The sequence below is a fragment of the Odocoileus virginianus genome, chromosome 33, assembly GCF_023699985.2.
Source record: "Odocoileus virginianus isolate 20LAN1187 ecotype Illinois chromosome 33, Ovbor_1.2, whole genome shotgun sequence".
Taxonomy (NCBI): domain Eukaryota; kingdom Metazoa; phylum Chordata; class Mammalia; order Artiodactyla; family Cervidae; genus Odocoileus; species Odocoileus virginianus.
In genome coordinates, this window is record NC_069706.1 from 17,929,706 (window position 1) to 17,954,023 (window position 24,318).

Sequence of the window (24,318 nt, forward strand, 5' to 3'; positions counted from 1 at the left end):
AGCTCAGCAGTGGCCACAGGACTGGAAAAGGTCAGTTTTCATTCCAATCCCAAAGAAGTACAATGCCAAAGAAAGTTCACACTACTCCATGATTGCATTCATTTCACATGCTAGTAAGGTAATGCTAGGGGAGATCATGGGCACTGTGAAGGAGAGTCTCGAAAAGTCAGTAAAAGTGACCTTGGCAGAAACATCAAGGAGGGTGTGGAAGAAGCAGCCAAGACTGCCAAGCAGTCAGCCAAGTCGGTGTCCAAAGGCAGGGAGAAGCTTGGCTGGACCACTGCCTTCAAAGCCCTCTCCCAGGGCGTGGAGTCTGTCAAGGAGATTGACGACAGCATCCTGGGACAAACCGGGCCCTACCGCTGGCCTGAGCAGCCCTGGAAAAGGAAGGAGTTCGATGGAGAGAAATTCAAGGAAGAAAAAATGTTTGAGGGCAACGAGGAGGCGCTGGGGGTCATGCTACTTGTGGACTCCAAGTGGTATCAGCAGTGGAAGGACTTCAGGGACAACAATGTGGTGTTCAATCGGTTCTTTGAGATGAAGATGAAATATGACAACAGCAACAACACCTTCATCCGGGCATCCCGCATGCTGACAGACAAGATCACAGACTTGATGGGGGGCCTATTGTCAAAGATGGACATGTCAGAGGTGCTCACAGAGATCCTGCGTGTAGATCCCGCCATCGATAGGACCGCTTCCTGCAGCAGTGTGAGAACATCATCCCCAACGTACTGGAGGCCATGACTTCTGAGGAGCTTGACATTCTCAAAGAATGGTCTATGAAGCTATCTACAGCCAACTGGCCAACCCGATCCAGCAGGCCAATGGTCTGGGCCTCCAGTTCCACTCCCACATTGTGGACATTGACAACATCGATATAGCAAGTAGGCCTTACTTTCCAAAAAAACAATATGAAAAACATCCTAAAAGAAAGCAATGGTGCACTAGCTATTTTTGTCATCACCTTCAAAAAGGTGAAGATAGCTTTGGATTCCAGAATAAAATGTACATACATACACACACTCATACTCAAATTTTGCATCCCAGGATTGAGGGGTCCATGAAATTACAACTTTTCTGAATTGCCTGAGGGTTTTACCTGCACTGCAACCACCTTCATTTCTTTTACTCAAAACCAACTGCATACATTTTAACTCCTACAGCTGCCCTTCTGGGAAGGACATGATATGCTTTGGATGCAGAATGATAGGGTTTGTACAGCCCAGCTCTATTTACTTTCCACACATACTTAGTCACTCTGCATCTGTTTTCTCACCTGAAAATTGGGACAAAGGATCACTGTGAAGAATAAACGGCTCCTTCGTATCAGAGGGTTTCAGTTCAAATGCTGAGATGTATTCCTTGTCCGACCAATCTAAAGTACCATCTCCCTCTGATCCAGCAAACTATTTTATTTCTTTAGCACATACCACTCTGAAATTCTTGTTAACTTATTTATTGTCCACTCTCCCTACAAGAAAGCAATTTCCAGAAGAGTGGAAATTATTTTATTCAACATTTTGTCCTGGGCACCTAAGCTTTATCATGTAAGTAAATGTTTTGATAATATCTATTGAATAATAATTTCTGATATTTATTAGCACTCTGTACAAGGTACTAGTCTATGCACTTAAATGTATTAACTCACGACTGAATGACATGCTTAGCACTGTCCCTAGCACAGTTAGTTATCAATAGATGATAGCTATTTATACCAATTCTATGATGTTATCAAATACTCAACAGTCAAGGAACTTGAGACCTAAGGATGTAGAGTAGGCCTTAATTTCACCACTCAAGAGCTGGTTCCTAAGATCCAATTCCTGGACACCTCGCCTCTCAACACCCCACTACCCTCAAAGAGAAAACAGGAAATTGTCTCATGGTTCCAAATTATTCCCTGCCTCATCAGTTAACCAGATAATGTGACACAAGCACAGCTTCTCAGTCAGCAGTATATAGTCCCATCTCTCCTTACTCCACAAATTAATTTTCACCTCAAACACAGCAAAAGCCAAAATTTGAAGCTAAAGTTGGGGGATATTCACCCTGTAGTACCTCTTTTTGACCTGCAACTTAGTCTCCTGGAAGAAATCTACATAATAATGGAAATCACTCCTGCCTGTCCTTCAAGCAAGGGTGAAAGTCCAGATAGTTTATTCAAGCCATAGCCATACATCACTGTAGGAAGCTCCAAGGGTTCTCCAAGCAATGAAAAACCTTCTGGTGCTGGTCCGAACTGCTTCTTCTCTATCACAATAAACAAAGGAATGACTTCTAAGGTGTCTAGAGATTTAAGGGCAAAAGGCAGCAGCTTGTCTGCATGCTATATAGTAAACATGAAGAACTCACAGCAAGTTTTACACTTCTTAAGATATTTTTTCCACAGTAGTATTCTTAAAAATTTGCTTGATGAGAGATTGGCTTTTAATTATGAGGGATGAAGCACATTGCCTGCAAAGAGGCTAAGGGATGTGGACCATCAAGGCCCTGCATCTCTTCAGAACCACTGGAGACAACAGACTATGTTTCATGTAACTGCCAAGAAAAGGCCAAAACCTAAAGTCCTAATCAGGGCCTTCACAGCCAGATGTACCTGCCAAGAAAGCAAAGGGCAGCTTCCACCTCTGCTGGCTGGCAGACCAGCCCACACATTCTGCTTAGCCATGTGAAACAGTCAGTTCTTGCTCTCCCCACCCTTAGGCCTAGTATTTGGGGTAGCGACACCAGTGACTTTTCTAGGAGAGTATTTTCTAAAAATAGAACTTCCACCTTTAGGTTTAAAACTGAAGAGAAAAATATCCAGGATTAGTAGTCTGTTTTAACACAATACACTGAAAACCATAAGCTTAAGTGCTGGTAGCTGGGGACAGGGATCACACTACCACATGACTTCTCAGCAAGTTATAAAAAATAGTACAGGCTTGTTTAACAGCAGGCATCTACCAGTAATAGAGTTAAGAAGTCCATGTGCCAGGCAAAGGAAAACTAAACTGACACTCCTCCTGCATTTGTTTCAGCAGTGACGGGACTGACACAAATGAACTGCAGCAGCAATTTACGAGACAGAATCATTAATAAACCGTTTTTGGAGGCTAGCTGAAGAAGAAATGTTTGAAACCCTGAATTGACTCATTTTTCAGAGGTTAAATCAGTTTAACGGGGGGAGGGGGGAACCCTCTAAATGACAATAAATCACTAATTGAAACATTACAGGATTTCTAACAGCCATTCTTGATTAGCATACCTTTGTGTCAAAAGCAAAAACCAAGTGCCAGCACTTAACAGCAAGCTGCTGTTAAATCAGTCTGGTGGAACTAGATGAGAACACCAAAAATTAATCTTCAGGCCTAGGTGGATACTGTCCGGATAATAAGATGATAAAGACCTCTTCAAAGGGCTTCTGGGTACCATAAATTATATAACAAATCGATTTCTGCCAGGCAGCCAGGATTAACTCCTATTCACTCAGCATGGGCTAATCAAAATGGAAGAATTATTATCCACCACTGCTCTGAAAAAGACACAGCATGTTGCTCACTGCACATCAGTTTGCTGACATCACTACTCACTGTAAGAGAAGTCACTTAAATACTTTGTTAAACTTAAATACAACTTCCGTACTTGTTTCTAATAGGTCAAAAAGAGAAAACACAGAAAATATTTCATTAACTCCTTCCTCAGTAAGTTCTTCTGACTGAACATTTTTTATTGTCTATGATGACCCCTATTATAATAAACAATTATTTCTACTATGCATTCAAGGCTTTATGCATTATGCATGTTACCCCTATGGAACATATTCATGGCTCTCAAGGAGATAGCAAAAAATGACAAGTACAAAAAAGATGTTACTGTTTTAGTGACTCGATCTTGGATTAAAGTTCCAAGAAGGCAGGAAGTGTATATGGCAAAATGAAAACGGCTAACTGGCAGCTAACAAACACTTTCTAAACTCAAATCCATGTTCTACTCTTTCTCAAAGTTAAGGATAATGTTATTCAAGCCTACTTTTTAAAAATATGGACTTCCCTGGTGGTACAGTGGATAGACATCTGCCTGCCAATGCAGGGGACATGGGTTTGATCCTTGATATTGGTAGATTCCACATGCTGTGGAGCAACTAAAGCCTGTTGCCCCACAACTACCGAGCCAGTATGCACAACTGCTGGCGCCACACGCTTTAGGGCCCGTGAGCCACAACTACTGAGTCCGTGTGCCGCAATTACTGTAGCCCAGGCACCTAGGAGCTTCACAAGAGAAGCCACTGCAATAAGGAGCCAGCGCACTGCAACAGAGAGCAGCCCCCACTCGCCACAACTAGAGAAAGTCTGCACACAGCAACAAAGACCCAGGGCAACCAAAAATACGTACACACATTAATGCAATTTAAACTGCCTCTTCCAAAAAAGTATAATAGAATACAGTCACTTTTTCGTTTAGTATATTTAAGTCTTTCAGTACTGTAAAATGAGAGCTTGAATTTAATCAGTGTTCTTTCCAACTGGAACTGCAACAATCAGTGAGAAACAAGTTACATCCTGACCGAATGCACACACATATATACACACACACACATACAACTTATGAAGCAATATTTACTCTCACTTCGATGATGAACTCTAATTTACGCTGCTTCTTTGTTTCACTTGGTTTTTAATTGTTGGTTTTAATCCACTAAGTAAACAATCACAGGTGGCTCAGTGGTAAAGAATCCCCCTGCCAATGCAGGAGATTCAGGAGACTCAGGTTTGACTCCTGTGTTGGAATAAACCACTGGAGAAGGAAATGGCACTCCACTCCAGTATTCTTGCCTGGGAAATCCAATGGACAGAGGAGGCCTGGCAGGCTACAGTCCATGGGGTCGCAAAAGAGTCGGACATTACCGAGGACACCCACCTAGAGCACATAAGAAGAAAAGTTCAAGATCAAACTTAAAGGGTCCCTCTACATTGAAATGAATTAGCCATGGATTTACATGTATTCCCCATCCCGATCCCCCCTCCCACCTCCCTCTCCACCCCATCCCTCTGGGTCTTCCCAGTGCACCAGGCCTGAGCACTTGTCTCATGCATCCAACCTGGGCTGGTGATCTGTTTCACCCTAGATATACATGTTTCGATGCTGTTCTCTTGAAACATCCCACCCTCGCCTTCTCCCACAGAGACCACAAGTCTGTTCTATACATCTGAGTCTCTTTTTCTTTTTTTGCATATAGGGTTATCGTTACCATCTTTCTAAATTCCATATATTTCAATGTATGACAAAAACCACTGCAATGCTGTAAAGTAATTAGCCTCCAACTAATAAAAATAAATGGAAAAGAAAAAATAAATAAATAAAAAATTTAAAAAAAAATAAATAAATATTAATTAAAAAAAAAAAAAACTTAAAGGGTCCCTCTAATATCTTTACTGTGCCAGACAAAATGCTAGGCATTTTACAGTTGTGACAGCAGTTAATCCCTAAAGCTGCTCAATGAGGTTGGTACTTTTTTTAACTGAAAATTTTAAAAACATTGTATTAATTCATTTAAAACATCACTGCTATATTTAAGATAGATAACCAACAAGGACCTACAACAAGCACCCCCAGAGAACTCTGCCCAATACCCTGTAATAACTAAATGGGAAAAGAATTTGAAAAAGAATAGATACATGTGTTTGGATAATCACTTTGTTATCTGAAACTAACACAACACTGGTAATATAAGATAAAAATTTTAAAAATAAAAATAAAGACACATCATGTGTTACCATATATGTAAGCATTTTAATGTTATCGAAGTATATAGTATAGTACAAAGAATAAAAATATTGAAGAATTAGGGAAAGGGGAAGTCTGCATAAGAAAATAATAGCTTCTAAAAAATAAATATCAATAATAAATCATTATATGTTAACATAAATGACAATTTTATGAAAAATAACTATTTCCAAAAACTTAATAAGAGCAGCAACACTGTTTTACATTTTTGCAAATGTCTCTAAGGTCTGGCTTAGAAGACAGCTAATTTCCCATGTGCTTCTCATTCTTTGTGATATAACACACCCTGTAGACTCTATAAAATTCATGAGAGATGAAAGTATAAAGGACAAATAATGTTGGTATTACTAAGAAGAGAACCTGGTCTTTCAGATTGGGGATCCTCTAAAAGAGACTCCAGGAATGAGGCTGGTACTCTTGATATTCCTATTTTACAAATGAGGGAATACACTCAGAAATAAAGCACCTTACTCAAGACCCTACACTGTAGCACAGACAGAGAAGCTCATTCAACATTCCATCAGTTCCCCCAGTTTCCCAGCCTCTTCAGTTAAAGACGAGGAAATATGTCCATTTCTGGCCAAACAGGTACAGGCAGAAATGACACGATGAGCTGTAGGCAGATGTGATACTTATCATCTCCAAGCCCAAGCCTAAAGGTGGCACAAGACATCTCAGCCATCTTTTCACTTGCCATGGTGACCAAGACAATACAAATGGTACCACACATGATGGTGGAACCCACATCAGCTTGGGTCTCTGAGCAACTTCTGGAGCTGAGCACCTTTTAGCCTGAAACCCACCTGGGACATGCAAGCAATAAACTTTTCAACAGATTATGCCAAACTTTGTTAAGCTCTAACTCCTGAATATCTATCCCTCCCTCAGTAATTTTACAGTTCAGGCCTCTGCCTTCTACTGCAGTATTCTCTCAGTTTACCTGCTTCTGGGATTGCTCCCTTCAATCTCTCTTCCAAATTGCCACTGGGGTGATCTTTATAACACACTTAGCCCATGTGAATATGCCATGCCTCTACTCAAAATTATTTAATAGCTCCCCTTCACCTACAAATCCAACTTTAATAAGGTATACAAGGTTCTTTTGAATTTGGCCTCAATTACTGCCATTCTCCTGTTCTCACTCCACATCCCTCGGGCATACTGAAACATCTGCCGCTTCCCAAGATGCCATGGCCTCTCAACCCTCTGTGGCTTTACACATACTGTTACTTGTGTCTGGAATGCCTCCTCACTCTCCAGTCTTGGTATTTCGATCCCAGCTCAGAGTTTGCTTCTTACAGGATTCCTCTCCTGACTCCTTCAAGTTGACCTACAGCCTCTCTGTCCCTTCACACCTTCACTTGTTTTTCTATGTTTTCTTACCATAAAGCTTTTAAAAACAAGGTCCACAAAAGACACTCAAATTTACTAGAATGAAAATATGGCAGCATATAAACACATTTATTTTACGTGAAGCACTATGCACCCAATCCTAGGGTTGACCCTTCAGAAAAATTCAGACTACACATACTTCACTTTGAATATTGGTGAAAGAATCAAGTTTGGAGGCCAAGACTTAACAAGACTAGTTTTCACCTTCACAAGTTCATATAAGACCCACATTCCATCTGGGAAACCTGGTTCCCTGCTCATGTATGTCTAAGCTGAAAACCACATGGACTGGCTCTTCTTAGAAAAGTTTGTATCTGTTTGGAAATCTTGAGTAAAAAACAACCTTCAAGTGTGTTTTTAAAGGTTTTGTTCTGTTAAACCACTATTATAATCTTTTGCTTAAGCTGCCTGAGTCAAAGGTACTAATGCTGGAGACATTCAGAACTTGGTGTTGAGTCAATTAATTTAAGCACTGTACGAAAACAGTAAAGTTTCAGATCAGAAAAAGGAGGAGCTTAGAGGCCAAACTGCCCAGAGGGAAGGGAAAACTCTGCTTCCAACCGGGGAAAAGGCAACTATAAAAGATTTTTACCTGTTGTTTAACTTTTTATTATTTCTTCCTGCTAGGCCATGGAATGGTTATGAGCTGAAAACTTAGAAAAGCAAATGCTCTAATAAATTAAGCAATTCTGGTTCTCTAACAGGAAGGTTTAAAGTCAAGAGTTAGAGAGTCTCTGAGTACACTTTTGTTTTTTACTTTAACTTACCATGAAAGTTCAAGTTTCAGCATCCTAAAAGGGCTTTATTTTAGAAGTGAAAAGGCTCCCAATGAATTGTTAGTCTACCAACAGAAAACCAAAGTGGCCCTGGAAACATGTAAGAATGGCCTGAAAAGGTTTTAAACTCTATCACTATGTTTGCACATCTTTCATTCTGACTCAGTATTAAATTTATCTCTTTAAATGTGTGGTCCTGAGTACTTACACTCCATAGATGGAAGTTATACTATCATGGAGATAACTATTTGTATGATTGGGAAAGAAGAGATTTTGATGTGCCTTTCATCTTTAAAAGCCTAACTTTCAGCTGCCCACAAGAGACCTGAACCAAGACTGACTGATCCAATGGCAATTTCCCAAGAAGAGAAGGTATTAAACCACCTCACTCTAGGTTTGCAAATTCTAGTCTATAGACCAAGGGTGAACGTCACAATCCCTACATATTCCCTTTCAGAATTTCTCCAGACTCATCAGCAATTATCTGTAAATAATGATTAGCCTTTGCACCTAGGGAAATAGTTGTTATTCAGTTGCTAACTCATGACTGACTCTTTGTGACCCCATGGACTGCAGCATGCCAGGAGTTCACTATCTCCCAGGGTTTGCTCAAATTCATGTTCACTGAGCTGGTGATGGCATCCAACCATATCATCCCTTTGCCACCCCTTTCTCCTCTGTCTTCAATCTTGTTCAGCATCAGGCTCTTTTCCAACGAATCAGCTCTTTGCATCAGATGGCCAAAATACTGGAGTTTCAGCTTCAGCATCATTCCTTGCAAAGAACATTCAGGGTTAATTTCGTTTACAATTGACTGGTTTCATCTCCTTGCAGTAGAAGGGACTCTCGGGAACCTTCTCTCCAGCACCACAATTTGAAAGAATCAATTCTTCAGTGCTTAAGTCTTCTTTATGATCCAACCGTCACATATATATGTGACTATTGGAAAAATCATAGATCTGACTATATGGACCTTTGTCAGCAAAGTAATGTCTCTGCTTTTTAATATGCTATCTAGGTTTGTCACAGCTTTTCTTCCAAGGAGCAAGCATCTTTTAATTTCATGACTGCAGTCACCATCCACAGTGATTTTGGAGCCCAAGAAAAGAAAATTTGCCACTGCTTCTACTTTTTCCCCTTCTATTTGCTATGAAGTGATGGGACCAGATACCATGATCTTAGTTTTCTGAATGGTGAGTTTTAAGTCAGCTTTTTCACTCTCCTCTTTTACCTTCATCAAGAGGCTCTTTGTGAAAGTAACTCAGTCATATCTGACTCTTTGTGACCCCATGGACTATACAGTTCATGGTATTCTCCAGGTCAGAATACTGGAGTGGGTAGCCTTTCCCTTCTCCAGGGGACCTTCCCAACCCAGGGATCAAACCCAGGTCTCCTGCATTGCAGGCGGATTCTTTACCAGCTGAGCCACAAGCGAAGCCCAAGAGGCTCTTCACTTTCTGCCATTAGAGTGGTATCATCTGCATATCTGAAGTTACTGATGTCTTAATTCCAGTTTGTGCTTCATGCAGCATGGTATTTCACATGATGTACTCTACATATAAGTTAAATAAGCAAAATGACAATGCACAGCCTTGTCTCACTCCTTTCCAAACTCGGAAACAGTCAGTTGTTTCACGTTCAGGTCTAACTGTTGCTTCATACAGCTTTCTCAGGAGACAGGAAAGGAGGAAGATACTGGAGTGAGCTGCCATTTCCTTCTCCAAAGGATCTTCCCAACCCAGGGATAGATTCTACACCTCCTGCATTGCAGGCAGATTCTTTACCACTGAGCCATCAGGAAGCCCTAAGCGAAACAGACTGTCAAAAACCTGACATCTACCCTGAGTAAGGTGGGTCTTGTGAATATGTGCAAAGGATGAGTATCATGCATGCCATGAAACAGATTTTAATAAGAAAATAGATTTTTTTAATCCTGCAAAATATAGTCTTGAATACAGGTTTGTCCAATATGCTAAGTAATACAATTTACTACTTCTTCTCAGAGACAAAATAGTATGGTTGACAAAACCAAAATTTACAAAATTTGAGAGCTTGTGGCTTGGAACATTAGATGCTACCCCAATTGGGGAACATCTGAGAATTTCTCATTATGAAATCATGTAGAAACTTTTTATTAAACCAATGACAGAGAAAAAATGAAGGAAGAAAAGAATCTTAAGTTACGGCACTGTCACCATTTTGTAGTATTTTAACCTAATCTTGACTAGATAACTAAAAGATCCTAAAAGATGATGCTGTTAAAGTGCTGCATTCAATATGCCAGCAAATTTGGAAAACTCAGCAGTGGCCACAGGACTGGAAAAGGTCAGTTTTCATTCCAACCCCAAAGAAAAGCAATGCCAAAGAATGTCGAACTACCACACAATTGCACTCATCTCACATGCAGTAAAGTAATGCTCAAAATTCTCCAAGCCAGGCTTCAACAGTACATGAACTGAGAACCTCCAGATGTACAAGCTGGATTTAGAAAAGGCAGAGGAACCAGAGATCAAATTGCCAACATCCATTGGATCACAGAAAAAGCATGAGAGTTCCAGAAAAACATCTACCTCTGTTTCACTGACTATACCAAAGCCTTTGACTGTGTGGATCACAACAAACTGTGGAAAATTCTTCCAGAGATGGGACTACCAGACCACCTGACCTGCCTCCTGAGAAATATGTATGCAGGTAAGGAAGCAACAGTTAGAACTGGACATGGAACAACAGACTGGTTCCAAATCGGGAAAGGAGTACATCAAGGCTGTATATTGTCACCCTGCTTATTTAACTTATATGCAGAGTACATCATGCGAAATGCGGGGTTGGATGAAGTACAAGCTGGAATCAAGATTGCTGGGAGAAATATCAATAACCTCAGACAAGCACCCTTATGGCAGAAAACGAAGAGGAACTGAAGTGCTTCTTGATGAAAGTGAAAGAGGAGAGTGAAAAAGTTGACTTAAAACTCAACACTCAAAAAACTAAGATCATGGCATCTCGTCCCATCCTTCATGGCAAACAGATGGGGAAACAATGGAAACAGTGACAGACTTTAGTTTCTTGGGCTCCAAAATCACTGTAGGTGGTGACTGCAGCCATGATATTAAAAGACGATTGCTCCTTTGAAGAAAAGCTATGACCAACCTAGATAGCATATTAACAAGCAGAGACATTACTTTGCTGACAAAGGTCTATCTAGTCACAGCTGTGATCTTTCCAGTAGTCATGTATGGATGTGAGAGTTGGCCCATAAAGAATGCTGTGTGCCAATAATAGATGCTTCTGAACTGTGGTGCTGGAGAAGACTCTTGACAGTCCCTTGGACTGCAAGGAGGTCAAACGAGTCAATCCTAAAAGAGATCCGTCCTGAATATTCATTGGAAGGAGTGATGCTAAAGCTCTGGCCACCTGATGCAAAGATCTGACTCACTGGAAAAGATCCTGATGCTGGAAGAGATTGAAGGCCGGAGGAAAAGGGGATGACAGAGGATGAGATGGTTGGATGACATCACCGACTCGATGGACATGAGTCTGAGCAAGCTACAGGAGTTGATGATTGACAGGGAAGCCTGGCATGCTGCAATCCACATGGGGTTGCAGAGTCGGACACAACTGAGCAACTGAACTGACTAGATAACACATGGCTCAGAAAAATAAAAGACTTGAAACCACCTTTATAGCAATTTTTAAAAACTAGTTTGAAACATGCAACAATTTATTACAAGGTGCTATATCAGATGCATGGCCCTTTATGTTGAGAACAAAATAGAACAATATCATTTACAGAAGAGAGGACAACAACTAAATGTAGATAATGAATGATGACAGTGTTAAGATATACAGAAAATGTCAAGGTAACACAAATAATTAATACTTAAAAAAAAAACAACTCTAAACCATAGACTACATCTGAAAGCAGATTTCTTGGCTCCTACTATACAATCAAGATTGCACTATTTTTTCTGGATTTTGCTTAAAAAGAAAGTACCTCCCACAAGTTTATTTCATTTCTACCACTGCTCGTTTTACTTCTCAAGATTCCCACTGTGTGAAAACCAATACAACAAAAAGTGATAGGAAATTTTCAAAAACCCTGCCTCAGAATTCATGTTCATTTTAGGGTACACCTTTAAAGTGGCTACCAGGAAGAAGTAAGGTAGAGATCATTAGGATGGGGCAACCTCAGCATTCCAGAACAGAGAAAGCCTGCACAGGCATGCATTCAAGAGATGGGGGTGGCTTTTTCTTCCTCCCCAACAGAACAAATGGGAACCCCTAACTCCTGTCTTAGGGAGTTCCAACAACAGGAGTGAAAAGAACTAAAGATCAATCCAGGTTTTGAGGAATCTGCTAAAAGTGAGAGGAAGCAACATTACTCATTTTTTGTTGTTTAAAAAAAAGCCACCACTTCTAAAGTCTATGCTAATTTAAATTCTACACAACCAACTTATGGGCATTTTCACCATGAATGCATAAAAATAAATTTGTCAATTTGCTTAAGTTAGGCAAGTTTTTTAAAGCCACTCAAATTTAGACCTGTCTATTGAGTCCATCACCACAAATGCTTTATGAAAGTATGGCACTGCACTAGAATTACTTTGTCTTAGAACTTATAAACACATCAGCTATTCCTACACAACCTTTATGATCATCTATATCCGTTTACCATCCCAACTATCGTTCCTCAAAGGTTTTTCTTGAAAGGGTAAAAAAAATCCACTTTAATATCACCCTAAGTAACATTATCCACAAAGTCATAGGTCTAATATGCTAGTTACACTTTCATTAATACACGTTAATGAAAATATAGGATAAAAAGTATTCATCAGGCAAAAATCATCTCATGTACCATCAATAGTATAAAAAATACCCCTTTGTACACTTGTTTCAGCAGCACACACATTAACAATGTAACCAAAGGCACACTTTGGGGAACAGTGATTTAGTACCAAATCCTTCATTGCAGCTAAGGAAACAGGCTCAAAGAAGGGGTGTAACTTGCCCAAGGACACACAGAACTAGTGGCAGACTCTAGACTAGAACTTAGTCCAACGGTGGTCAACTAAAGTAGAATGTACAGAAGGGTAAGATACAGGGACAATTAGTCCTTGGGGACTTCCCCAAGAAATGAACTTCAAGCAGTTGCTAAGCCCTTTGACAGCAGATCAGGTTTTTCATTTTCTCTGAGAAGCCACACACATAACATGGTATTTGCTGGTGGACTCTCAGAGTGTCTGGATGGGATGGAATAAATCTGTTGCTTCCTTCCTGAACCCTCATGTGGTTCTCCCAACCTCACTGAAGACCAAGGCATGCTGCCAATGATAAAAATGTCTCTTGGATCAGTTTCCCACTTTTTGATCCAACAATATCCTAGCCACTGAGCTCCTGTCCCCATTGCTAGATTCATGCATGCTCTATATGGTTTCAGGAGGAAGATTTTCCATCTCTGGGTTTTAGGCTAGCTTTGGAAACAGGCTGGAAGTTTCCATTACAGAGTTACTCCAGTATTTCCCAGATACCCAGGCCAGGTTTTATTTTCAAGTGATAGATAACTTGTGTCTATTATGTGCCCAGCAATGTTTTATACACCGTCCCATACTTCCCATATAAGAGAAGGCAAAATGATATAGTTCCTGGCCTGTTGGGAGCGGCCAATCCATGTGAGTTTCACTGTACATGCAGGCATTTAACAATAACTAACATTATTAAATGTTTATCTATATGCCAGGCATTGTACCATGTCCTGCAAATGTCTTATTGACTCCTCACAACAATTTATTGTGATTATTTTCACTTAATACATGAAGGAAACAAGGCTTAGAGATGCTAAGTGGCTCATCCAAGGTTAAGTGACAAGTAGATGGTAAAGTTCAGATGCAAACCCAGACTCTACGCAGATGCTCTTACCTGTGCACTATGTACACTTGAATCTTTAAATTCACAGTGAAAGGAAACATGATTTCTGTATACCTAATTTCCTAAAAGTGAGCTTATTTATTGCATTAGGGAATGCATATATTAAATTAAAAAATATATATAACACATTCCGAGAGTGCCATTTCATACTGATTGAGGGAAGAGTTTGCTCCTTGTAATCTGAAACTACACAATTTGCACTCTCTCGACCAAAAAAAAAGCCATCAAATTAAAACTAAATGCATATTGTTACTTCTCACCTAAATCAACTTTGGAATGTTAGTTGCTCAGTCATGCCGGACTCTTTGCGACCCCATGGACTGCAGCCCACCAGGCTCCTCTGTCCATGAGATTTTCCAGGCAATGATACTGGAGTGGGTCGCCATTTCCTTCTCCAGGGGACCTTCCCAACCCAGGTATGGAACCTGGGTCTCCTGCACTGCAGGCAGATTCTTTACTGACTGAGCTTATTCGTGGTAGCTCAGTGGTAAAGAATTTGTCTGCCAATGCAAGGAGATGAGATTCAATCTCTGGGTGAGGAAGATCCCCTCGAGGAGGAAGTAGCAACCCACTCCAATATTCTTGGCTGGAGAACTCCATGGAGAGAGGAGACTGGGTTATAGTTCATGGGATCACAGAGTTGCAAAGAGTTGGACAGGACTGAGCGATTGAGCACACTCGCAACCTTATTCCTACTTTTGGGATACAACTGGAGTACTAACGTGGTATAATAAAAAATATACTTGGTCTTTGTCCCCAGTTACTACCAGAGGTCCTAAAACCCCTGGAATTCCTTTACAGATAGACTTATTGTTATTCATTAAGGAGCAGGGTTTGGACCACACCTGAGTTCCTCTTTGATAGTTTGAAAAGAAGCTACCTTTGTTAGAAAGCCCAGGCATATGACTGGAACTTTCAGTCCCACCTTTAGCCCTTAAGGAAGGGAAGGGTGGCTGAAGTTTCATCAACAAAGGTCAATGCTTTAATAAATTATGCCTACATAAAGGAACCACAACTGAAAGCCAAACAAGGCTAGGGGAGCTTCTAGTCTAGTCTAGTCAAAGCCATGGTTTTTCCAGTGGTCATGTATGGATGTGAGAGTCGGACCATGAAGAAAGCCGAGCGCCAAAGAACTGATGCCTTTGAACTGTGGTGTTGGAGAAGACTCTTGAGAGTCCGTTGGACTGCAAGGAGATCCAACCAGTCCATCCTAAAGAAGATCAGTCCTGAATATTCACTGGAAGGATGGATGCTGAAGCTGAAGGTCCAATACTTTGGCCACCTGATGCGAAGGTCTAAATTACTGGAAAAGACCCCGATGCTGCGAAAGACTGAAGGCAGGAGGAGATGGGGATGACAGAGGATGAGACAGTTGGACGGCATCACCAACTCGATAGACATGAGTTTGAGCAAGCTCCAGGAGTTGTTGATGGACATGGAAGCCTAGTGTGCTGCAGTCCACGGTGCTGCAAAGAGTAGGACATGACTGAGTGACTGAACTGAACTGAGGGGAGCTTATGGCTTCCCAGGTGGCACTAGTGGTAAAGAACCTGCTTGCCAACACAGGTAGACGTAAGGGATGCAGGTTTGATCCCTGGGTTGGGAAGATTCCCTGGAGAAGGGCATGGCAACCCACTTCAGTATTCTTGCCTAGAGAATCCCATGGACAGAGGACCCTGAGAGGCTAGTCCATAGGGTTGCAAAGAGTCAGACATGACTGAAGCAACTTAGCATGCAGGGGAGCTTCACGGTTGGTGAATACACTGATGTGCTGGGAGGCTGGCATGCCCAGAGGGGACATGGAAGCTCTGTGCCCATAATTCAAATCTTGCCCTATTCAGGTCTTCCATTTGGCTGTTTCTGAGTTGTAGCCTTTATAATGAAATGGAATTCATACCATGCTTTACCAGCTAAATGAGTTATATGTACTAGCAAATTATCCATCATGGGGGAGGGTGCTCATGGGAACCCCTAAATTTGAGGTCTGCCAAGAAAAAGTGCAAGGAGGAATTTGAGACAACCTGATACTTGCGGCTAGCACTTGAAGTGGGGCAGTCTCCTGAGACTGAGTCATTAACCTGTGGGATTTGCACAAACTCCAGGCAGTTTGTGTCAGAAGTGAACTGCTGGATACTCAGTGATGTCAGAGAATTGTTGAAGGGACGGCATAATTAACCTCAGGAGAAGAGGTCCATGTTACAACCAACTGGAAGTGAAGTGAAGTGAAGTGAAGTTGCTCAGTCGTGTCCGACTCTTTGCGACCCCATGGACTGTAGCCTACCAGGCTTCTCCCATGGGATTTTTCAGGCAAGAGTACTGGAGTGGGTCGCCATTTCCTTCTCCAGAGGATCTTCCCCATCCAGGGATCGAACCCGGGTCTCCCGCATTGTAGGCAGACGCTGATACTTATTTAATTGACGCCACCTTCCTTGATCTCATCATTAAATCTGTAGCTGTCACCAATTCAGAGTAGTACTTGCCATTTTCAGCACTAGAAGAAAATCTGGCCTTATGTCAGATTCACAAGTACCTGGTAGAATAAAATTTCTTTTAAAAAACTAACAATTTAATTTGACCTGCTTAAGAGACCATGTGATGTTACAGAAATATGAAGTCAAAATATATTTTCTTTAATTATTTTAGTTGTGGTTTAACTCACATTTAGTCCCCGTGAGAAAATCATGAATTACCTCAATAGTTTACATGTAACTGTTCCCTTTGGGTAACAGACATTGTTAAATGACAATCACCACCACACAGTATTATATACTTAACTCAAACTCTAATGGACCCAGGAACAATACATTCCCTCTTGTTTGCCAACTTATTTGTCAAAAACAAAAGTCAAAAGAGAGATCTCAAAGAAGTTAGGCTTAAGCAGTCAATCATGACCAACTAGTGAATCTTGAAGATCAATCTGGTCAAACCAGACACTGCATCAATGCACTCATCCCTTCCCATCAGGAATATACTTTTCAATCAGGGGAGAGAATACTGTCATCAGAGACCTGGTCAGGGGCACTGGATTACCCAACTCCAAAGGTCCCCTCCTTGTAAATGGTGTTGTCTAGCACTGGGCAACAGTGTGGGCCTGTTCCTTCCTGAGCCACTCTTCTCCTATCAAGCGCCATTGTTAGCAATTTCCACCTTTTCCCAGCTGGACAACCAATGGAATTTTTCTTCACCCTATGCATATGGCCCACAATATCACCACTGCCAACACTCTGCACTCCCAAAGGCCTGCTTCCTGAAATGTTCTCCTCCCGAGCAACTGAACCCACATATCTAAATGCCTCTGGAAAGGTCTTTAGACTTTTCTCTTTCATATAATGTTAGTAAACCCCCAAGCAAAATTCTCCTACCATTGACATCAGCTATAACCAACTGTTTTGAGTAAATGACTGGACAAGTGACTAGTTATTTCAAAGAAAAACTAATTTACTTGGAGAAAAAGAATCACAGAAACATCCTTTAAAATGAACACATCACTCCTTACTTTTGAACTGTACTCACTTAGAATAAAGAAAACGTCACCACTCTGAGAACCTGGAACTTCTAGCATGTCTATAATCCTGCCACCCAGAACATATGCTACTAGAGTCCCAGCACCCTCACTGGAGTGGTATTCCTTGTCTTCCCTGCCTGTTTAAAGGCAGCCACTAGGTAGTCATCAAGTAGATATAAAGTAAATGTTTAATTGGAAACAAATTTGTTTCAGTTTTTTTTTTAAGAATAAAGCAATTGTAGATATTTTCACAGAGCCATTCTAAAAATGTTTTGTCCATGGATATACCTGGGTTTTCCTGTTCATATTCCAAGGCAAGTCACTGGAAATGGGAATATGCAGGTCAGCATTTTGCATAGGCATTCTGGACAGCATATAGAAGAGACCAAACACCAAGGATTCAATTAAACTCAAACAAACTCTACTCAGTGCCTATAAGGGTATATTTAAGGCAGTGTAAATAAGAAAACAAAATCAGTGCAGAGAAGTCCTATACCTGACAGTACCTTCTCTATAACTTTAAGTGAGTTTACTTACAGAGTTTACTATATAGAGTTTATACAGAGCAAGTTTACTTTATAGAGTTCCATTTACCTTCTGCTTTTTTATCTGTTTTCAGCCTCAAAACATTTTGATCAACTGAAATCTTATGGGGAAACTCAATATAACAGCAACTATAGCAAAGTCAAACATGGGTGTGGTGGTGGGGAGCAGCAGCAGTGAAATGGAAGCTAGACAGCAAGATGAGGGGGTTTTCCTTGTCTATCATGGATATACTCCAGAAATGACCCGAGAGGGCTCTACATAGCCCAGTTTGAAAAATTATCATGCCAGATATTCTAAGATTCTTGGAGGGTCTTCTTCCTGCCTTATTCTTAGCTGGACAAAGAATTAAATGCATTCAATATAGTAAATGCTATGATTTGAGTCTTGTTCAGAATCAAAGTTATAGGTCACACACCAACCCACTTTTAGGCAAATGCTGCAGAATCCAAATACTTCATCAACCAGAAAGAGCTAAATGCTATAACCAAACTCTGTGATCTTGATATGGTGGAAGTGATCTACTTTTAAAATAATGAAAGCAAGTTTTTCCAAAACACTGTATCCTAGACTGACCAGCAGAGATTAAGGCAAAAATGAGAAGTCCTACACTATGCAGTGATGCTACCCAAGATCCTTGGTCAGTCATCATATCTGGTCTGGCTCTTCAGGCCATGGTGACAAAATCATTTTCAGTCCCCAGGTCCTGAGACTGAATCCTCCAGCAGAGCAGGGAGAACAGGAAACAGGATTATGCATCGCAGCAGTATGCAACCTAAGCTTCCATGATGCAATCCAGCCCAAAACCCAACAACACACCTCAGTCAAAGGACACTGCTAAGCAAGGACAGGCCCTCAGGAAGTCAGTAGTTATCAACATGAAGCCTACTTTTTTCATATAATCAGGTTGGTATCAGGGCACTCACTGACCATGATTTATTTTGGTACAAGGGCTATTCACCACCTCAAGATCCCTTTACTGAGCTTCCCTATTCTGATGTATGGTATTTAAATAGTTTCATCTGCACACAACTTAAAGAAGAGGATTTGGCATTTCTCCCCTCCCATTTTCTCCTTTCTACATATCACAACTTCAAAAGATTAGTTTGAGCCACTTCAGATAATTAAAATGCTAAGTTCTTACTTGTAGTCATTCACTAATTGAACAAGTCAGGTGCTATAGTAATCTCCTTTTTCCCCCAAAATAAGTAGGTTCCTCCATCACCAAGAAAAACAGATATAAGAACTGGTAAAACTAGATTTGAATTGAAAGACACTAACTCAATGAAACACTCTGGTCCATTGTGCAGAGAGCTTCAGAACACTGTTCCAACATTTAGGGAGAATTGATCCTGGTTCACTGGTATCAACATCTGTAAATAGACACAAAGAGGTAACTGTAAGTAATCAAGAGCTGGGGAATAGGAGTCACCACATAATTACCATTGTTTCATTCAGAGTTACCACATCTTTACCTTAAAACAACTGGCAGCCAGTGTACAATTAACTCTTCTTACTGCAGCACAAAATAGTAGCAAAATCAGATTAATTGTAAGTCATCTAATGCAATGCAAACCCACAACTCCAAAAATTAGTGGTATCAACTCTTCTTTCAGAAGAGTTTGTCCAAAAGCCCCAGGAGTTTAACAAACCCACTGGTACTCTAGATTAAAAGGCCAGTTCATTAAAAGGCCAGTTCAGCTCTGAGAATCTAAATTCATTTAGGTTTGTAGATTCTTTCCCCAAACACAATTAGTGGCCAATGCAGGAGTCAATGGCTTCTCCCTGTATTCAAGTTCCCCTCCTACCCATCCGACCCATTTCACAAACTAGAAAAGAACCACCACTCTCCAAACTGACTGATGAAATTTCAGCCTACAGGGTATTTTCATACTTGAGTTATAACTGAAGATGAATAGTGGACATCTTAATAATCCATTAGCTAGATTAAAATCCAACATTAGGATACAATCTAGACCAAAGACACATGTGTGCATGTGTGTGTGTGTGCACATGTGCACTGTCGCTTCAGTCCTGTCCAACTCTGCAAAGTGATGGACTGCAGCCACCAGGGTCCTCTGTCCATGGGATTCTCCAGGCAAGAATACTGGAGTGGGTTGTTATGCCCTCCTCCAAGGGGATCCAGGGGAGGGATCTGATCCAGGGATCGAACCCGAGACTCTTGCATCTTCTGCGCTGGCAGGCAGGTTGTTCACCACTAGAGCCCCTTGGGAAGCCCGTATGTGTGTGTAAGTGAAAGTGTTACTCACTCAGTCATGTCTGATTCTTTACAATCCCATGGACGTAGCCCATCAGGCTCCTCTATTCATGGAATTCTCCAGGCAAGAATACTGGAGTGGGTAGCCATTCCCTCCTCCAGGGGATCTTCTTGATGCAGGAATTGAATCCAGGTCTCCTGCATTGCAGGCAGATTCTTTACCATCTGCGCTACCAGGGAAGCCCTCATATATAATCAATTCTCAGTTCTTTGAGTTACTCTGCAGTATAAAGGGTAGAGTCTATTGTTTGCCTAATTCTAGCTGTTCACTTGCTTGCTAACCAAAGACTTCCTATTTACATTCAAGATGGGATTCAGTAAGATAGTTCAAGCTCAACTCCAACCCCTTCATTACCCCAGGACTGCCCAGGACTATTCAAGTTACTTTTGATAATCCATCTACCCATGCTAGAACTTAAAACAGGTGACAAGTCCAAAATTTCTGATTCATTTTTTGCAAACACGAAAAAGTTTTACTTAGCATTTCTGATACTAACTTTACTACAAACAGCCCAAGCAACGTTTAAGTCTCTCAACTGCCTAGCTCAAAGAGCCAATTCACTCAAAGAACACACTAGTCACTGTTGTGGTGTTCAAAGGAAGAAAACAGCATATTCTAACTGTTTCAGCCCACTGAAACATTTGACTCAACAGGGCCAAATCAAGGAGGAGTCCTGATTGGGCCTCTCCAGTGGACAATCTGGTCAAGGTGAGGCTGAGAAGCAACTGGCTACTAGAGATGAACGGCCCCAACAGAAGGCAAAAGTAGGTTACATCACTTGGCTACATGCCAGCCCAAAGATGCCGACAGAGTGGGATTATGCCCACAATGGTCATTTATCTAATGTAATCCAGAGTGAACTTTTAGCACCGACCTACGCACACACCTCAGCTGAAAGTTATTAGTCATCAGGCAGACCAGACAAAAGTGGAAATAGTGCAACATAAAATCTGCCTTCCTACAAAAAACAACTTCAAACTTAGATTGTAATGGTCATCTTGTAGACCAACAAGGGTATATTATTATCATTTGCCCAATCTTCAGCCCTAAATTCACAGCTAGAAGCAAAAGAGGATTCATATACTAGAACACATTTGGGGTACCCAATATGCAATTTTAAAAAGCATATAAGACAAAATCCTGTAAGGAAAAAGGCAACCTTCAATTGAACATCCCATTGAATTCTTAACTCATGCCTTGAGATTCATCTGCCAGAAAAGACCCAGATGACCACTGCCGCCTCCTCTCCCACTCTCAGCAGGGTGACCTTTTTTCCCTACAATACTCTAAGTAAAGTGAAAGTTGCTCAGTCGTATCCGACTATACAGTCCATGGAATTCTCCAGGCCAGAATACTGGAGTGGGTAGCTGTTCCCTTCTCCAGACAATACTGTAAGAGTATCCTTAAAACAGTATGTGGCAAGACTCTAGGAAAAGCAACAGAATTAAAAGGAACATCATTTTCTATATCCTTCTCACTCTTATTTTGCCTAACTATTCTGAGCCCAGCCTCCATCTCTCTGACCTAGACTCTCTTCACTCTTTTCTTTGATCACTAGGCTCTAGCTATTACAGCCTCTTCTACCCCTAATCCTCCCCTACCTCCTCTTCACCATCCCTTTCTTCCCACTTCTTGGAACTTGCCACACTCCAGCCCAGTTTTTGCACTAGCTAGTCCCTAAACCTGGAAGGTTCCTCCCGTATTTTTGCAAGGCTGGCTCCTTTTTATTTAAAGTTCAACTTCAGTGTTGCCTTCTCAGAAAGGTCTAGACTGTATCCCAATCAGACACATCCTATCACAACACTCACAATCACAGATAAGAGCTGATTTTCTTCAGCTCTTATCAAAACCCAATTTGCTTATTTATCTGTCCCCACCCCACTCCATGAGAGCATGGACCTTACTGCTATGTTCCTCTTTGTATGCCCACTGCCTAAAATACTGGCTAGCAACTAGTAGCCTGTCAATAAATGTTTGTTGAATGAATGAATTTTGGACTTTTTATTCAATGATTCCAAATCAGTTAAGGTGAGAACAGTAGTCATTTTTTCCTTTTGTTGCATTTCTGTGAAACATCCAAACATGCTGTTACTTGTACAATGAAAGCATTAAATATTGTTTTATCAGGCCTGAAAGCCCTGATGAGTAGGATGGAACCCATAACGATAATTCTAGCAATATGCACATAAACTCAGTTACAGAGGAAAAGGATTTACAGACACTTTCTAATCATCAAAGGATCCCTAAAATTTGGGAACCATCTCTTAAAGTTCTTTAGAAAACAGTTCCAAACTCAAGAGGATTTCCAAAGAAAATATCAACACCAAAGTAGGAATCATTACACTTCACTCTGAAATCCCTACTACAGGCTAAAGAAGCACTACATTTTTCTCCCCATTAAACCAACAAAACATCAACGAAGAGACCTTCTTTTCGAATCATTCTCTGCTAAATAATTTTTTCACAGCCGTTACTGGTTTGTATTCTTCCCTGAAAGAAAACTAAGCAAATCACGCTCATGTAAGACCACCTATACAAAAAGAATAAGCTAAATAAATAAGATGGAAATCTGCACAAGCCAAGTGTGTCACTGAAGACTTGTGTGCCAGACACACAAAAGAAAAAATAAGAGAGCTATTGTCCAATTGTAGAAACAAAAGAGTAACATGGGCTTTTCTGTTCTCCAAAGTGCATCATGAAGTGTGGGTGGAGAGAAACAAGAAATCTAGAATTAGCCTAACATCAAATCATTTTGGAAAGAGTTGACAACATTTAAATTCCTCACACATAAAGTATTTAGAGCAAGAGACCTTGATTCCTGGGCTATGATGCCATTTAGGAATCCTTGCAAGGGCTTTGGAATTCCAGTATTCAGAGGGTAAAACGCTCATTTTAATCGGGAGCGACCGGGGATTGAGAGGTACTCCCAAAGAGAGACAGCTTGTAACTGAAGTATTACAAAGCTTGCAGTTAAGACCTGGGATGGAGGCGGAACACCAAATCCAAAAGAGGTAACCAAGATACCAAGTACAATAAAGGAAAAAAAAAAACAAAACCCAGAGTTACCACCTAGTCACGGAGAATTAAAGTGGAAAGGAGGGCTATGCACGGGAGAATATGGGGGGGGGGGGGATGGAAAAAAAACCCCAATACATTTGTCACTCTGTCCCACTTCCTATACAGGATACGGGCAAAGCTTCCAGCCCCATCACCTCAGGCACAGATGGTTATCGTATATAGCAAAGGTGCATAGGAAGGACTTCAGGTCTGAGCCCCTTAATTCCAGGGCTGTTAATGATTAAAGAGGAAGATGGGGGTGGGGAGGTAGATGAGGGCGGAGGGAGCTGGAGATTCACCCACCACCTCTCGTTTGGGCTCCTACCTCACGGCGCTTACAAGGCGCAGAGGACCAGAGTCTGTACCCCCTCCAGGGCAGCTCCGGCCCCCAGAGCCCCAGGCCCTGGGTTGAGGGGTGCTGGCGGTGAGGAGGCAGGGACAGTAGGTAAGTTTTCTGAGCCCTGCGGCTGACACGCCACAGGCTCCCCTCACAGCCTCTCCTTCCAGCGGGACCAGTCCAGACAAGGAGCTGATTTCCACGCCTCCCCTTCCACCCCCCCTCCCTTTCTCGAAGGTACCCAACCCCCGCCCCTTCATCTCCCAAAGCCTCCCCTTCTCCTCAAACCCCCCCTCAAACTCACAGCTGCTCCAGAGGTTCCTCCAGTCAAACCCTTTCTGGAAACGACGGCGGCCCGGCGGGTCCAAAACACCTACCATCCCCGCTCGCGTTTCCAGGTTCCCTACCCCCTCCGCCGCCGCCGCCGCCGCCTCTTCTCCCACCACTGCCGCCGCCTCCCCTTCATCTGCCGCCCACCAGCGGCGGCCTCCCCGAAGCCCCGCCCCCTCCATCGCCTCCTGCATCATCACTTCCGGTAACCCCGCAGGCCGCCCGCTCCGGCAGGCGGAATAGGAAAGGAGAGAGGAGGGAACGAGTGGCAGTTAGCGTCACGACGTACGCAAAGGCGTACGAAGCTGTTGCCAAGTAAGGGCAAAGACTTAGCAACGCCGAGGGAGGGCTAGGAAGAGATGGAGTGGACCATTTTTCTCGCTGGAATGGGGTGGCGAGAGGAGAACG

At 41.8% G+C, this 24,318-nt stretch overlaps 1 protein-coding gene and 1 pseudogene across 7 annotated transcripts in view; one reads left to right on the forward strand and one right to left on the reverse strand.

Annotated features, from left to right (window-relative positions):
- Positions 1-24,318, reverse strand: part of DCUN1D3 (defective in cullin neddylation 1 domain containing 3) — a 54,231-nt gene that overhangs the window by 29,718 nt on the left and 195 nt on the right. Inside the window, exons 1-4 of one of the 7 annotated variants that reach the window (XM_070460987.1) lie at positions 23,885-24,036; positions 20,178-20,323; positions 19,383-19,423; positions 19,189-19,280 (exon numbers count right to left, since the gene is read on the reverse strand). The exons of 1 other annotated variant lie outside the window; for it this stretch is intronic. The gene's annotated coding sequence lies outside the window, so the exon portion shown is untranslated. Of the gene's footprint in view, positions 1-17,652; positions 17,729-19,188; positions 19,281-19,382; positions 19,424-20,177; positions 20,324-23,884; positions 24,037-24,318 lie in introns of those variants that run through there. 5 more of the 7 variants (XM_070460989.1, XM_070460988.1, XM_070460984.1 and 2 more) reach the window with 5 other exon arrangements.
- LOC110138424 (mitochondrial import inner membrane translocase subunit TIM44 pseudogene) lies at positions 122-24,229 on the forward strand (annotated as a pseudogene).